The following is a 15,095-nucleotide window of genomic DNA, read 5'->3' on the forward strand; positions in this document are numbered from 1 at the left end:
CTTCTCGTTTTGAGATTATGGTCCTTGCACTGCCAGTTAGTGCAGACAGAAAGCTGTTCATTCTTCTGGTCAGCTCCGTGACACACACCTCAATATATAAATCATATACACAACCCAAAACTGCACAGGAATCACCGTGATACAAAGCACATTTATAAGTCTGTTATTGAGATTTACAATCCCATCAGTGGTCACAGTATTGAATGTCTTGTATTTCAGATGTCTCTAACACCCATCTTTAGCTTGATGGTTTTTTATTGTATGGCACAGTTGCTGAATGCTGCAATTTCTGAATGTCATGGAAACACACAAGGCAATACTCAATAGGAAAGCATTTAATTTAACACAGATTTCACTTGACTGATCAAATCTAATTATATGTAGTTTTATTAGAATTGTAAGAGTTGTGTTTGTGTTATTTGTTTAAGTCTTTTATTATGAAGTTCTGTGTTTCATGTCTTTAATTGTATTCATTGTGATGGTTGTTTCCTGTTTGCCTTTCCCTGATGTGTCATGTTCTGATAAGCACTCTTGTGTAGCATTGTCTTGGTCCAGCTTTGTTTAAATGTATGTTGTATTTGCTGAAGGTTATAGTCATGCCATGTTGTTCATGTCACTTTATGTAATTAAAACTGCACTCGGGTCTACATTCGTCTCTAGTGATGGCCAAATAAAGCATTTCAAAAGAATTATTGCTTTCCAAAAAATCTCCTGGTTAATGCAATGGGTAGGTAAAACCTTTAATAGAATTTATAAACATTGCATTATTGCTTTGTGACTCTCATTTTACTGTTGGAGCTGTTGATGAGGAGCCCCACAACCCCATATTGATTAATATCTGAATCTGAGCCTCCACATATAGTGACTGCTTAACCAGAGCCCACAGCTGAGATGGCTGAGAGGACTTTACCCGATGCACCTGAGCCAGAGATTATCGCTTCTCCATTGTCTGCAACCACAATCATGACCAGGCAGCTGATTTCAAATCAGACAATCCACTAGTGACAGTGCGTTCAGCTGGTGCTCCTGGTCCGGTGGTCTCCATGGTGCCTGAGGTATGTCCGTTGTCTTCTGTGCTCCCTGTGTTTATCATGGCTATGTGGTGTCTTTAAGGCACACACTGGCATTACTGACTTTACTGCTGCCCAGGAATTTAAGTCTCCTGAGCCACCCGGCACGCCTGCAGCCCCAGGCAGACGGCCACCGCCACACCTGCAGCCCCAGCTAAGATGGCCATGCCTGAATCATTGCCAAGGACAGCTGCCTTCATGTCAAGGTTCAACATCCTGGTTGGGTTCCTAAGTATTTTTTCGGAGGGTAATAAGGGAGAGCCCGAGAGCAATGGCTGGGGCCCTCTGCTGCTGCAATGTTCCGGTCCGCCGCTACACTATGGCCGATGCCCTCTGCTGCTCCGCAGTCCAGGCCCGTCATTGCCCCTCAGCCGAGGCCTGCCATTGCTTCACGGTCCTATACCCGCCCACCCACAGTTGGGCCCTCTGGTTCACGGTCACATACAAATAACCATAAAAGGGGAAACCTTAATCATTTTGATTGCAATATCCTGCAAATGCTCAAAGTGTGTTAAAATTTGTGAAGTCTTTCAACAAACAATGGTAGCATAATAATTTAAATAAGAAACAAATACTGATGAAATACTGATGCTTACGAACCATCATGGAAAGTGTGAACTATAGATTTTTACTGTTATATTTTGCCTTTGAAAGAATGTTTATATAAATTTCATAAGAACTCTGAGCAGGTCTACTTTGATGTTTTCAATGCAAAATAACATCATGATCTGAAAATGTTACATGCAGAAAGAATCTTTATTTACAAAATTAAAACAACAATCTTGGGAAAATAAACCCATATAGATAGGTAATTTTTTTAATTTGATAATTGATCTGCTATGTCATGTCTAAAACATATTTATGACAAGTTATGATGCAATCTCGAAGAGTTATATCTTCAAATTTGAATAAAATTAAGAAATTGTGGCTTGTTTATATGATTCAAACTTACAAGCCGCCAAAGAACATCATAGAGACATGCTGGTTGATTTATATAATTCATACTGGGTATCAAGATCCTAAAAAACTTCAACCCCGTTAAGCGCTGCTTGCAGCTATATTTTTCCAAATTGTTCTTTTAAGTCAGAATGTAAAAATAACACGGACACTTACGTTCTTACAAAGATGTCTTGGATTTGAAGTATTAGGAATGTTCAGTTGAGGATTTTTTCACCTTCTAAACTTAATAAACACACCACAAACGAAAATATATTTGGCAAAGACTTCAAAATATGTATGCCTAGTAGATCTGATTTTTAAAGGGGTCATATTATGAAATTTTTTTTAGATGTAAAAGAAATCTTTGGTGTCCCCAGAGTGCGTAAATGAGGTTTTAGCTCAACATACCCCACAGATAATTTATTACAGCATGTTAAAATAGCAAATTTGTAGGCCTGAGCAAAAGTGTGCCATTTTGGGGTGTGTTGTTTAAAATGCAAATGAGTGGATGAAATGCAAACACTGATCACAATGATGGTGGTTTGTTGTAATTGAAACTCAATTATGCTGTCAAGGGGCCTCATTTATAAAAGTGTGACGTAGGAACTAGCCTACATTTGATCTAAGACCATATCTGAAATGATCGTACGTGTGATTCAGAGAAAAGGAGCGTATGCACAAAAAACGTGCGTACGCCTCTTTTCCAGATGTGTGGTTTATAAATCACAAATGATCTTGAATTGTGGCGCAGCTGAATGCTTTTAGAACTCCGCCTTGAAAACGCCCCTTATTTAATTCATTAGCATTTAAATATTAAATTATCAAAGGACAAATTCTCTGACTGCAATGGCAAGGGGTAAGAAAACATATTTGTTGTTTTTAATATTTCTAAATTCTAAAATGGAAACTTTATTGACATCACTCGAGTGAAGGCGATTATTAGTGGACCTTTCAATTCACGGGTTTCATTTAAATATAGTTTTACACGTAGACGTAATATTTGTCTCTTTAAAATTTGTGTGTAAAAATAAGAAATTTTCGACTTTAAAATTCAAAGATCGTATCTTTAACTGTCGGAATATATTCCATATGGATTCATTTGGATTTACAGAGGCTTCACATTAAAATCGATGCAGAGGAATAATTTATATGAATTTTTGAAATACCCAGCACTATTAAATGTTGCATGTCCCTTATTGTATGTAGGCTACATCAAGGCTTTACAATTTAGTTCCTTTCACGTCGTTTTAATCATTTAATTAAATAGTTTTTACTTTCATTCAATAAAGCAAATGTTCTGTAACATTTAAATGTGCGTTAAACATAAAAATTTTGCTATATTTTTAAATATTTTTTGAAAAGATGACGAACTAGAAAATCGTTTCCTGAACCTATAACTTGGGCGCCACCTTTTTGCATCATAATAGGCCTACATTTTAAAATATCAAAATAGGCCAACATATTTTGTTTAAAATTTGTTCTAAAACCTTGTTTAATTCTTTTAGAACATTCTTTCTGATCCCATTTTTTAAACCATAGTTAGTGTGTAATGTTGCTATAATAGCATAAATAATACCTGTAAAAATGATACAGCTCAAAGTTCACTGGAGTAGCGTAGCCAGAAAAGAGACTGGGTGTGCATCTGAAAATCTGAGTGTGTGCCACATTTATTGTCATTTTAATGTGCAAAATGATTAGCCATAAGCATATAACCATGCTATAATGGCACCATTTAGTGAATTCTTATTTCTGCCCTGAGAATATGATTTATAATGTTCAGTGATGTCACAGAACTGCCAGCCAGATTCAAACAGCTTTTGCGTGTTGGTTGGTGCTGAGCCAGAGAGAACTCAACTTTTTTTAATGGGGTGGCCAAGGCTACTTTAAGGGGTCCATAGTCCATGAAAGAAAACAATGTGTACCCGTGTATTAAAAAAGCATAAGTGAATCTTATGATCGCTGATTAGGCAATAATCAGCCTACTTCACATTACCCCACATTAGACAAATATTTCTAACTGCTTGCATTACTATGTAAACATAATGTTAGGGTGAATTTGTTATCTTTCTACTGTTAATGGTATAGTTTACCCAAAAATGAAAATTGTGTCATAATTTATTCACCCTTATGTTGTTCTAAACCCGTATATGTTTTTATGTTTTATTTTGACGACACAAAAGAAGATGTTTTGATAAATAAGCACAGTTGATTGTAACCATTGACATTTTTTAGCAGGAAAAAATATTATGGAAATATTGTGATAAATATGTGTGTTCATCAGAAAAAGAAATTCATAGGTTTAGAACAACATAAAGATGAAAAAATATGGCAGGATTTTCATTTTTGGTGAAATATCCCTTTAATAAAGCTAAATATCTAACGTTAACTGCAGTAATTCAGTAAAAGTTTTTAAGGAAATCTAAACTCCATAAACCTTAAACTTACTACAAATTGCAATGCTCAACATGTGGATTAATCTTTATTACAAAGTAACAGAAGTCAGTCAGGAGCAGTGAGTGATTGTCTTTTCTTCTTTTGATATTTAATTAAATTTGATGACAGACTTCATGAGGTTAGGCTTATTATACAATCGAATGCAATTAAAATATTTATTCGTTTAACCAATTGTTTACTATGAAAATCACCAAGACATCTATGCCTATGAGCATTTGTATCTTTGATTCTCAATTTTAATTAAATTTTTGAAATAATACAATATGTTGTGGGGTTTTCAAATGTTTTTGTCAGGCTACCCCCCTGAGATTTCAAGGAAATATTTTAATAACATTAATATAAAAGATAAAATAGAAATATTTTAATAGCATAATTTAAAAGTATTTGGATGCTTAACTTTAAAGACATTTATTTTATATTTGTTTTAAAGTTTTTATGAATAGCAATTCACATTGTTGATATTATTATTATTACCTGTTATTAAACCTTGTTTGTCAGGAAATAAACTTCGGAGTCAAGTGCAAGTTAACAATATTTATTTAGAAAAATAGAATGAGAGATCTGGAGAGCAAAGTCACTGGTAGATCCACACACGGCACACACCCGTTGACTCACTCTGGATGATAACACTACTGTGGGAATGAAGCACTCCCACAGTAGGAGAGAGTGAGTCGGCGCTACACGATAATCCAGTACAGATCCGAAGAGAGAGAGAGAGCCACCCAGAAACCACTGGTCACCGCCTAAAAACGAAGCGAACCAGCGGTTCCGAGAACAACAGTCGTTAGAGTCAATGTAATCCACAATGGTAAAAAGGTGTACTCCACTCACGGGTGATGATGCAACCGGAGAGAAACAGAGACAGCTGGTATACCGCCTAGAAACGAAGCGAACCAGCTGTACCGAGAGACAAACAAAGTCAATGAGTTCCAGTAATCCACAAGCGAGCGGTCCGGGCGAAGACGAGTCCCCGAACGCCGAAAACCAAACCTGGGGTAATAAGAGGAAGAGGAAGAGACAGAGACAGAGAGCGACTGACAAGACAAGGCAAGGCAAGGCAGGGCAGGGCAGGGCAGCAGGACTGTGACAAAACAATGAGCGCGCAACGAAAGACAGGACTACGTGCAATATAAAGGAAAAGGTAAACGAGACACCACCGGTGAACAATTACCGAAACAAGGGGGCGGAGTTAGTGAACACACGAGGAACCGGCACCACAGGTAGACAACACACACACACAGATCACACAGCCATCGATCACCCAGCAGTCATGACATTGTTATCCCCAAAAAAAGAGATTCTAATGTACAGTACCCAAACAACAAGCCATGGGTTACAAAATCAGTGAAAAATACTATATCCAAAGGAATGCTTGTTTTAAAGGAATAGTCTACCCTTTTGCCATATTAAACTATGTTATTACCTCAACCTAGACGAATTAATACATATCTATCTTTTTTCAATGCATTAATTGTACAGCGTGTTGTGAATGTGTTAGCATTTAGCCTAGCCCCATTCATTCCTATGGTACCAAAAAAAAGTTTTATTTTGTGGCACCATACTTACTGGTATAACTCCTCATGTAACAGTCTTTTAAGGTGGCTTCCCTGTTTGGTACCATAGGAATGAATGGGTCTAGGCTTAATGCTAACACATTCACAACGCGCTGTACAGTGCACGCATTGAAAAAAGATAGAAATGTATTTATTTGTCTAAGTTGAGGTAATAACATAGTTCAATATGGCAAAAGGCTAGACTATTCCTTTAATCAAGGTGATATGACTAAGTAGGTATAAGTTATTACAAAAACTAATTAAAAAAAGAACTTAAAGTAGCAAGAAAACTATACTAAAATATAAGGATAAAATAGAGGAGAGAGGCTCAGTTCTCGTCCTGCATGGGAAAGAGTGAAATCCATGATAAAAATGTCAAAATAAAGTCAAATAAGAGTACCTAACTTGATGGGAAATCGGATTTTTATCTTTCTAATGATTGTAATGTTTTTTTTTTAACTGGTTTAATATTCATGATTTTAGGCAGGAATTGGTAGAGTTAAAAATGTTTGATTAATGGCAAAAATGTGTAAATGTTGATAAGGACAGTTGTAAAACTTTTCAGGGATGTAAGAGGAAATATCTTGGACCAAATGATATTGCATATACGTAACTGTGCATTGGTAACAACTGTTTGTTTCTGTTATATTTTTAACAAGTTGTTGTGTTGAAGAAGGTTCCTCATCTTTGGACAGAATCTTTTATACCTGTACCTAAAATAAGGCACCAAAATCTTTAAATGAATACATGCCAGTAGCTCTTACTTCATTTTATTATGAATAAATTTGAGAAGATCATTAAGAAGGCTCTTTTGACAATGGGGGAAGGTAATTCCCTAACTTAAGACACCATGGCACCGATCATTTACATATAATTTATTACACATTATTACACGGCTCTCTGGAATGCTTGATTCTGATTGGTCAGATGAGACATTTGCAGGTTCGTTCTTTTCAAATAATAACCGCTCCAAAATAATAACGCATAGCCGGACTACTTGCACGAGTAAAATCGCTCCGCGCCAATAAAGATCAATAAAGATTACTGTCTGTTTGGCGCCATCTTGTGACAAACACTGGACAACCACGACAAGACACAGACAGCTTACTGAGACTGAACTTGACAAAATAGAGCATGACAGCTACGAAGCCAACACACAAAAAAATACAGAATGGGCATTAAAACTTCTCAAAGACTGGCTAAAAGAGAAAAAATGGAGACAGACAAGTATGAAGCAGAGGATCTTAATAAGGTATTACGATCATTTTATGCATCGGTGCAAAGTTTCGCGGAAGGATAAAAATGTTAATTTAAAACAAATATGCCAATAAAATGTTTCAAATTCATATTCATGTCCAGTTTTTTTCTTATGTGGCAAGTAGCCGTGTAATAAGCGGGATAATGTAGAGGCAGCCGGTAGTTATTGGGAAATAAGCCCCTTCAGTGTGATACAAGACCCTCCGCTTCGCGTCGGGTCCTGATCACACTGTCGGGGCTTATTTCCCAATAACTACCGGCTGCCTCTACATTATCCCTTACTTAAAATTATTATAAGAAATAAAACACAACAAGTGAATATTAAACGATTTCTGTCTTTACATTTTATTTTAAATACAATGAACCCTTTTGATTTAATAGAAACATTAAAAAACATCTGTAGCCTATAAACTGTGTTAATATTCTAATCTGTGTGTGTGTGTGTGTGTGTGTGCGTGTGTGTGTGTGTGCATGTGCGTGCATTTTCTGTGGCAGTTTCCTGTCTGTGTTTGTGTCTTCGTGTATGTGTAAATGTGTAAATAATTTGTATTAGCAATAGTTTTATTAAAATATTTTTTCTAAACAAATTTTTTGTCATAAAATGGTGTTGTTAGTAAACACTTTGCTAACAGATCAACAGCATGGCTGGTAATTTAGTACAAGTAATTGAAAAACAGAATCTTTTAAAAATGCAATTATTTGCTTTATGTAAAATTAATTAAATTCAAGCTGGATGTTCAATCTTACAGATAATAGACTACACATAAAAAACACACAGAATTATCTTCTTGCTAGAAGCAACTTCTTTAATGGTAAACAATATTAAACTTACATCAATGTGTCTGCAACAGTACTGTTATGCATTCAGACCCTTTTAAAGCACAAACCTGGAAATAATTCTGAAGAAAAATAACTACATTTCAAACTAACCTGAAGAATTACATTATCATTTGCTAATATTTGTTTTAATAAAGACCAAGATTAAGATAAAGATAAAAATAATAAAAGATACAAATGATTTAAAATACAGCAGATATTTGCACAAAAAATGATTTAAAAACAAATAAAGTCCACTTTGTGACTTTAAAGCTTTATCTGCGCAATTAATAATTTGTTTATTTATAGGCATTATTCAAACTCTCAATAGCATCCTGCTTGGTGTATTTTCTCCATTCATCTGGAATCTTTCCAGCCCCCTGGAATTTTTTTTTATAATGAGATTCCAGCTCTTTCTGAAATTTGCAAATACACCACTTCCAGTAGTGCAGCTCAGAGAGGTCAGGGGTGATGCTCCACTTTGCAAAATCTACTCCTGCTTTTCTATATTCCGTGTATGAAAAAAGCTGATCTGATAAATAGAAACTTCTACCAGGTAATGCAACTACAGTTGTGCAAAAATTAACACAAAGATCCTCTGTTCCATGGTAATGCAATCCTCTGAGTCCATCCACTCTATGGAAGGGAACACTGTGATCACCATCATGGTTTTCAATTGTGTTGGTGCAGATGGCTGCACAGAACGGACACCGTCTCCAACAGCACTGACAAAAGTGATTAATCAGAATCTCATCAGGTCTGTTGTTGAGATCCAATTTTAGCCTAAATGTATCTTTGCTGAAGTCTCTGTTGATGTCAGACATTATAGATGGAAGTTCTTTTCTGATTACATCTTCTAGGAGTTTGAAATCATTAACATCATCATGTTTCATTCCACTGAAGTCCTTCACAGAGAATATCAGATCATCTGAGAGTTTCTGTGTGAAAAACGTCAACCATAATTCAACATCTCCACTGTTCATTTGAACATCTTCAGTAGATTCATTTGCTGCTGACAATATCTTCCTCTCCAGGACTTCAATGTATTGCTTCATTTTGGGCTGAACACTGACACTGAACTTATCTCTGATGTACTGATGGACTTCATCTCTGATGAATCTCTTGAAGTGATCTCTGGGATTAAGAATGTAGTTTTTGTATTTGTCAAAGTTCTCCTCTTCTGCCAGATTCTTTAGGATGTGTTTCTCCAGATTTGATCTGTTTCCATTCAGTGATGGACAGTTTGATTTCATTTCATCTGCTACATTTCTGGTAGTGTGTTTGTAGACACTCTGTTCAATGGGTTCTTTCAGTTTCTGACAGATGATCTCACCAAAAATAGCAGCTGATGTTGCTCCTTGACAGTATTTCTGGAAAATAGTATAGTATTCTCCTCTTTTCTTCTCCAAATAGAGAAGAGGATCATTGGTTTCTTTGAACAATCTGTGTTCATCAGTGAATGTCTTGTTTACTCTCTTAAATATAGAAAATACCAAATCCACAAAGAACTCATTCTTGAAAACATATTTCACAGACTCTTCATAATCTGTTATTCTTGCCTTGATGTGGTCTGTGAGGTGTTGAATGTAGCTGTTGTTGTAGCCCAGCTTTGAAATGTTGAATGACAAGATCATCTTGTCTGTCTCATGGGAAACATCTGTGATCAAGGTTCTTATATTGGTCTCATCCTCTTTAGATAGACTGTAACCAAACTTCTCTTGAGCTGCTTTGAGTGCATTTTTAACAGGTCCTGTAATTCCACTGGATTTCTTTAAATGTACATAATCTGAATAACTCTGCACAGTGAAAATATTACTGATGACCTTCCAGGTGTCTACAGGAGCACTTTGATAGATGTCACTGAGAAGATCTTTGACGTCTCTCAGTATGTCAATGTCTTTGGTTGATGAGGTATTTATGTCTATCTTCTTAATCTTCTCAACCCACTCTTGCCAGAACAAATCAAACTCTCTTTTCAGAGTTTCTTCATCATTTGCTTTATCTTTGAGTTTTAAAGCCAGTTCTTTGCTCTTTTCTAAGAGAGTGTTTTCATGTTGTGTCCTCTGAGCATCTATCTTTCTCTTCAGGTGTCGATGCTGAAGAATGTCATTTAATTTCCTCTTTGTTTCTTTCACAATGTTCTTCTGAAGCTCTGTGATTTTTATTTCAAATGAAGATTTCCACTGAATCAGTATATCAGCCTCTGTGTCTTTCTCAAAGAATTCTGACATTGATTTTTTCACCTCTTCAATTTTCTCCATCATTTCTTTTTGAAGTTCTCTTTCTTCAATATTGTCAACTGTTTCATTTTCTATTTTGTTTTGTAGTCTGTTCTCAATTTCCATCATTGTACTACGAAGACTCCAGGTCCACTTGCTGTATTCTGTCTCCAGTCTCCTGTATACTGAAATCTCTAGAGAATTTCTGAAACTGAACACAAATCGTTCATTCAGTAAAGCCTTCCAAAGATCTTGAATTCGCTCACGTAAATGTGTAAGCATCATTCCATTTGATTTTGAGGCTTGTGCAATGATAGTTTCTTTCAGTTCTTGAATATTCTCACAGTAGTTTGGGTTTGGTGGTGCCATGGGCGGGCTTCCCTCCCACAGCTGAGCAAAATATTTCACATCATTACGTACATCAAATGCAATGACATCACTAAAAAGTTCTTCATCACAGACTTCTTCTTTAGCAGCGAGTTTTGTCATCTCATCCAGTGTCCTCTGCAGTCGTCTCCGTCCCTCCATGTTTTTCTCTCCAGCTGTGATGTCTGAAACATTTTGATGCACAAACATGCAGCTGGGTTTCAGGTTGACCTGCTTCATCCTCAGAAAGGCTTGGACAACAATCTGAAGAATGTCTTGCATCTCAGAGGGGTTTTCTCCAAAGATGTTGATCAATGTCAGATTACCAAGGCCAACAACAAATGTGGCCAGTTCATTGTCATGATGTCTTGTCGACCTTCCAGCCAGTTCTAGAGCACGAAGACCCTCAGTATCAACAACCAGAATATAATCAAACTTCAGCTCTTGTTTCATCTCCTCTGACACTCTGAGCAGTTGCATGAAAGCTCCTCTTGTGCACCTGCCAGCACTGACTGCAAACTGAAGACATTCAGCATGGTAGATTTCCCAGAGCTCTGAATGCCTAAAACTGAAAGCACAAAGACTCTCTGGTCTCCCAGTTTCTGGATGAGTTGATCTAGAACAGCAGTAACCCAGATCAGAGGAACATGAGCAGCATCTCCATCCATCAGCTCCAGTGGAAGCCCAGATATCATCATCTCTGCTGCAAGACTCGGGAGAGAAGTGAAGTCAAACTGCAGGTCTGTCTTGTTTTTCTTCACAGATGAACGTGATTCATAGATCTGAGCGATCTCTCTCATGATGTGCTCCCCTCCAAAGGTTGCGGCTTGAAGTTCTTCAGATATTTTTTCAAGTTCTGTTTGTGCATCTTTCTCAGATTTATCATTGGTCTCTTTCAGTTTTAAGACAGTTGACCACTTTTCATTATACTTGTGATGTAGTGCAGAAAGATCAGCTGTAGTAAATTCATCCAGGAGGATTCTGAGCCATGTGAGGAAAAACATCTTATTCGCACCATGTGATTTTATTTGTTTTATAAATGACTTTATAAACTCACTTACGTGGGATTTATTTTGCTCTTCACGAATTTTATTCATTTCTGTTCGTTTTGTACTTATTTCTTGTTCTGTCTCATTTCCTTGTGGTCGATTAATTTCTTTATTTTTCTTACACCATTGGTGCCACAGTTCACCCTGACAGGGCAGAAATGATTCTTTGATTTCTGTCAGACGTTTATTTTCCAATAAACTTAGCATCTTACATGCTGCTTCTCTTCCTCTTTGGCAGTCTTTATCATCATCCTCATCTACTGTGATATCTGAGTGTTTTGACACATCTTCAAGTCTGAACATGGAAGCTGATGCTGAAGATGAGAGACAATCATTTATAGCAATTCTGAGTTCTTCAGATACATCTGACTGATTTCTGTCTTTTAGACCAATTGTGTATTTTCCTTTCTTCCTTTTACATGAAGCAGAGTCCTTCTCAGTAAATAGACAGATGAGTGGTTTCTTGTCACTGTACAAGGTTTGAATTTTTTGTTTGTTTTTGTCATTATTGTTAAGCTGTGACAGAAGAAGAACATTGACAGAAGACATATCAGTCAGAATCTGCAGTTGTTTCTCATTGGCTCCTGCATCACCATGAAGATTGCAGAAGGCAACACAGTCATTAAATTTATCTGTGTCTTTTGCAGATGGGCAGTACCAGGCGATCTCCACAACTCCATCCATCAGTACTCTGGTTTTGCTGCTGCCTGGACAGTTCCTGTGGAAGAACGTGTTGTGTTTCTCATTGATCAGATTGTTCATCAGCTGAGACTTGGATGAAGACACAGAACCAAACCTGAAGAATGACACCATAGGAGTTTCTGCTTTGTACACTGGCTGGACTTTATTGATAATCTCATTGTCAGTATTTTTCATCTTCCAGCTCTTGTTGATTTGTCTGAATGTCCAGAGTGGAAACTGAATCTGTTGTGTGAATGGATCAGGAACAAGCAGAGGAAGTGCAAACTGACACTGTGAGAGTTTTGTGACTATTTGCTGCTTTAGGAAACTATCAGCACAATGAAACACAGCCATCTGAACATCCATCATGTGAATGCTGTCTGGTGTACTTATTACTTCATCAGACAAAGACATTTCATCAAACAATTCCCCCTCATCTTCAGATAAGTCATTGTCTCTTTGTTGTGTATGATGCTGTTCATTGGTCCCTTTAGTTTTAATGTATCTTGCTCTGTAGTTCAACATCAGTAATTTCTGTAGGAAAGTCTTAACCAGCTCTTCTTCAGCACAAGACTCATGAGACTCTAATGAATGTGCAGTTATCTGAAGAATTTCTGCAGCTCTCAGCTTATTGTTGCTGTTGACTTGAATATTAAGTCTTTTAAATATTTTTTCCTTTTGTTCTGACTGTGGATCTTTTTTGACTCCTGCTGTTCTACTGTCCTGTTAAACACAAAACAAAATGGCAAAATATAATACTGCTGGCAAATGTTAAAAGTTATAAAGTTATGAAATTACAATTACATTACTGTTAATGCAAATCGTGCTCAGGCTCGTTTGACTAGTATGATCTCTCTGTACCGTGCCAGGGCGTCGTTTAATCAATCACGCCCTGGCCGGCTTGGAGAGGTGGGCTCAAGCGTGGTTCACTTGAGCTCAGGCACGGAACACGAAGTATGATCACAAATTGCACCAGAGCGCAGTTCAAATGGAGAAACGTAAATTGCGCAACCACTCACCTTAAAGGAATATTCAATTTTCTTAAAAGAAAAATCCAGATAATTTACTCACCACCATGTCATCCAAAATGTTGATGTCTTTCTTTGTTCATTCGAGAAGAAATTGTGTTTTTTGAAGAAAACATTCCAGGATTTTTCTCATTTTAATGGACTTTAATAGAGCCCAACATTTAATACTTAACTCAACACTTAACAGTTTTTTTCAACAGTTTCAAAGGACTATAAATGATCCCAAACGAGGCATAAGGGTCTTATCTAGCGAAACGATTTTTCATTTTTGACAAGAAAAAAAAATATGCTCTTTTAAACCACAATTTCTCGTTTAGATCCGGTCCAGCGCGACCTAACGTAAATGCGTAGCGACGAAGGGAGGTCACGTGTTACATATATAAAACGCACATTTGCGGACCATATCAACAATAAACTGACACAAAGACATTAATTAGTATCATTGCACATACAACAACGTAGGAACAGTCCTCTTTCAACACACTTGTAAACACTGGGGCGGAGTTTCGCGTTCGTCCTCTGTGACCTCTTGACGTCATGACGTATTGTGTGGGGTCACGCTGGCGCATCACGACCGGATCTAGATGAGAAGTTGTGGTTTAAAAGTGCTTTTTTTTCTTGTCAAAAATGACAATCTTTTCGCTAGATAAGACCCTTATGCCTTGTTTGGGATCGTTTATAGTCCTTTGAAACTCGTTGAAAAAAACTGTTAAGTATTAAATGTTGGGCTCTATTAAAGTCCATTAAAATTAGAAAAATCCTGCAATGTTTTCCTCAAAAAACATAATTTCTTTTCGACTGAAAAAAGAAAGACATCAACATTTTGGATGACATGGTGGTGAGTAAATTATCTGGATTTTTCTTTTAAGAAAATGGAATATTCCTTTAATCTGCCTTTGTTAAAACCTGATGGGTTACGTGAATGTCTGAGCTGCCCACGCGACAGATCAACTAAGCAATATAATAGGCATGTGAGAGGGCTGTGTGTCACCGTGCACCAAACGGGTCTGAATAAAAAACACAGAGACTTACCCATATGATGGGCATAGTGTTAAGAGAGCGCTTTACTTCCTGTTTTCTTCAAAACATTCGCATCCTAATGACTAAAGCGTGCCTGGGCTTTGGTTGGTAGGTATGATGTGAGTGCGCCCTAAAGAAGTTGGCTGGGCCATAAGAGCCATATAAACCCTAATATGAATAATATTTTAGAAGTATATTCTAAATTAAGGGAGATAATAGAAGCAAATATACTGTATTATGAAGCCGTTTCTGCAACAGGTCCAGATCTCTGACGCACACACTGTATGCCACCACGTGTATGCGTATACTCTCTTTCTCTTCATGTTGTTCTCTCCTTTAACACCAATTTTCATATTAATGTAATGGGGTAATAGGTTTAAGGGCTACAAATGAGATGGACTACAAATCATATCAAGAAGCCACTATGAGAGGAAATTCAGTCTTGTGGGCTTCCTCTTTGAGGCACCATGTAGTGTTGAAGTTGGGTGTGCATTTGTTAAGGCTGTGTAAGAGATAAGTTGTGGAAGAAAACTTGAAATGCTCGAAACACCCAAATATGGCCTCTTCTGCTGGCGAAAATGTTGTTAAAGCAACACGATCTCAGTCCAAACATTTTACAGTTTATAGAAACTCCCTTTGTGCC

General features: G+C 37.0%; 1 pseudogene; it reads right to left on the bottom strand.

Moving 5' to 3' along the window:
* Window positions 1-7,580: 7,580 nt before the first annotated feature.
* The window catches only part of LOC135772834 (interferon-induced very large GTPase 1-like), a 97,469-nt pseudogene continuing 89,954 nt past the window's right edge, over window positions 7,581-15,095 (bottom strand).

Source organism: Paramisgurnus dabryanus, chromosome 21 (genome assembly GCF_030506205.2).
Source record: "Paramisgurnus dabryanus chromosome 21, PD_genome_1.1, whole genome shotgun sequence".
Taxonomy (NCBI): Eukaryota; Metazoa; Chordata; class Actinopteri; order Cypriniformes; family Cobitidae; genus Paramisgurnus; species Paramisgurnus dabryanus.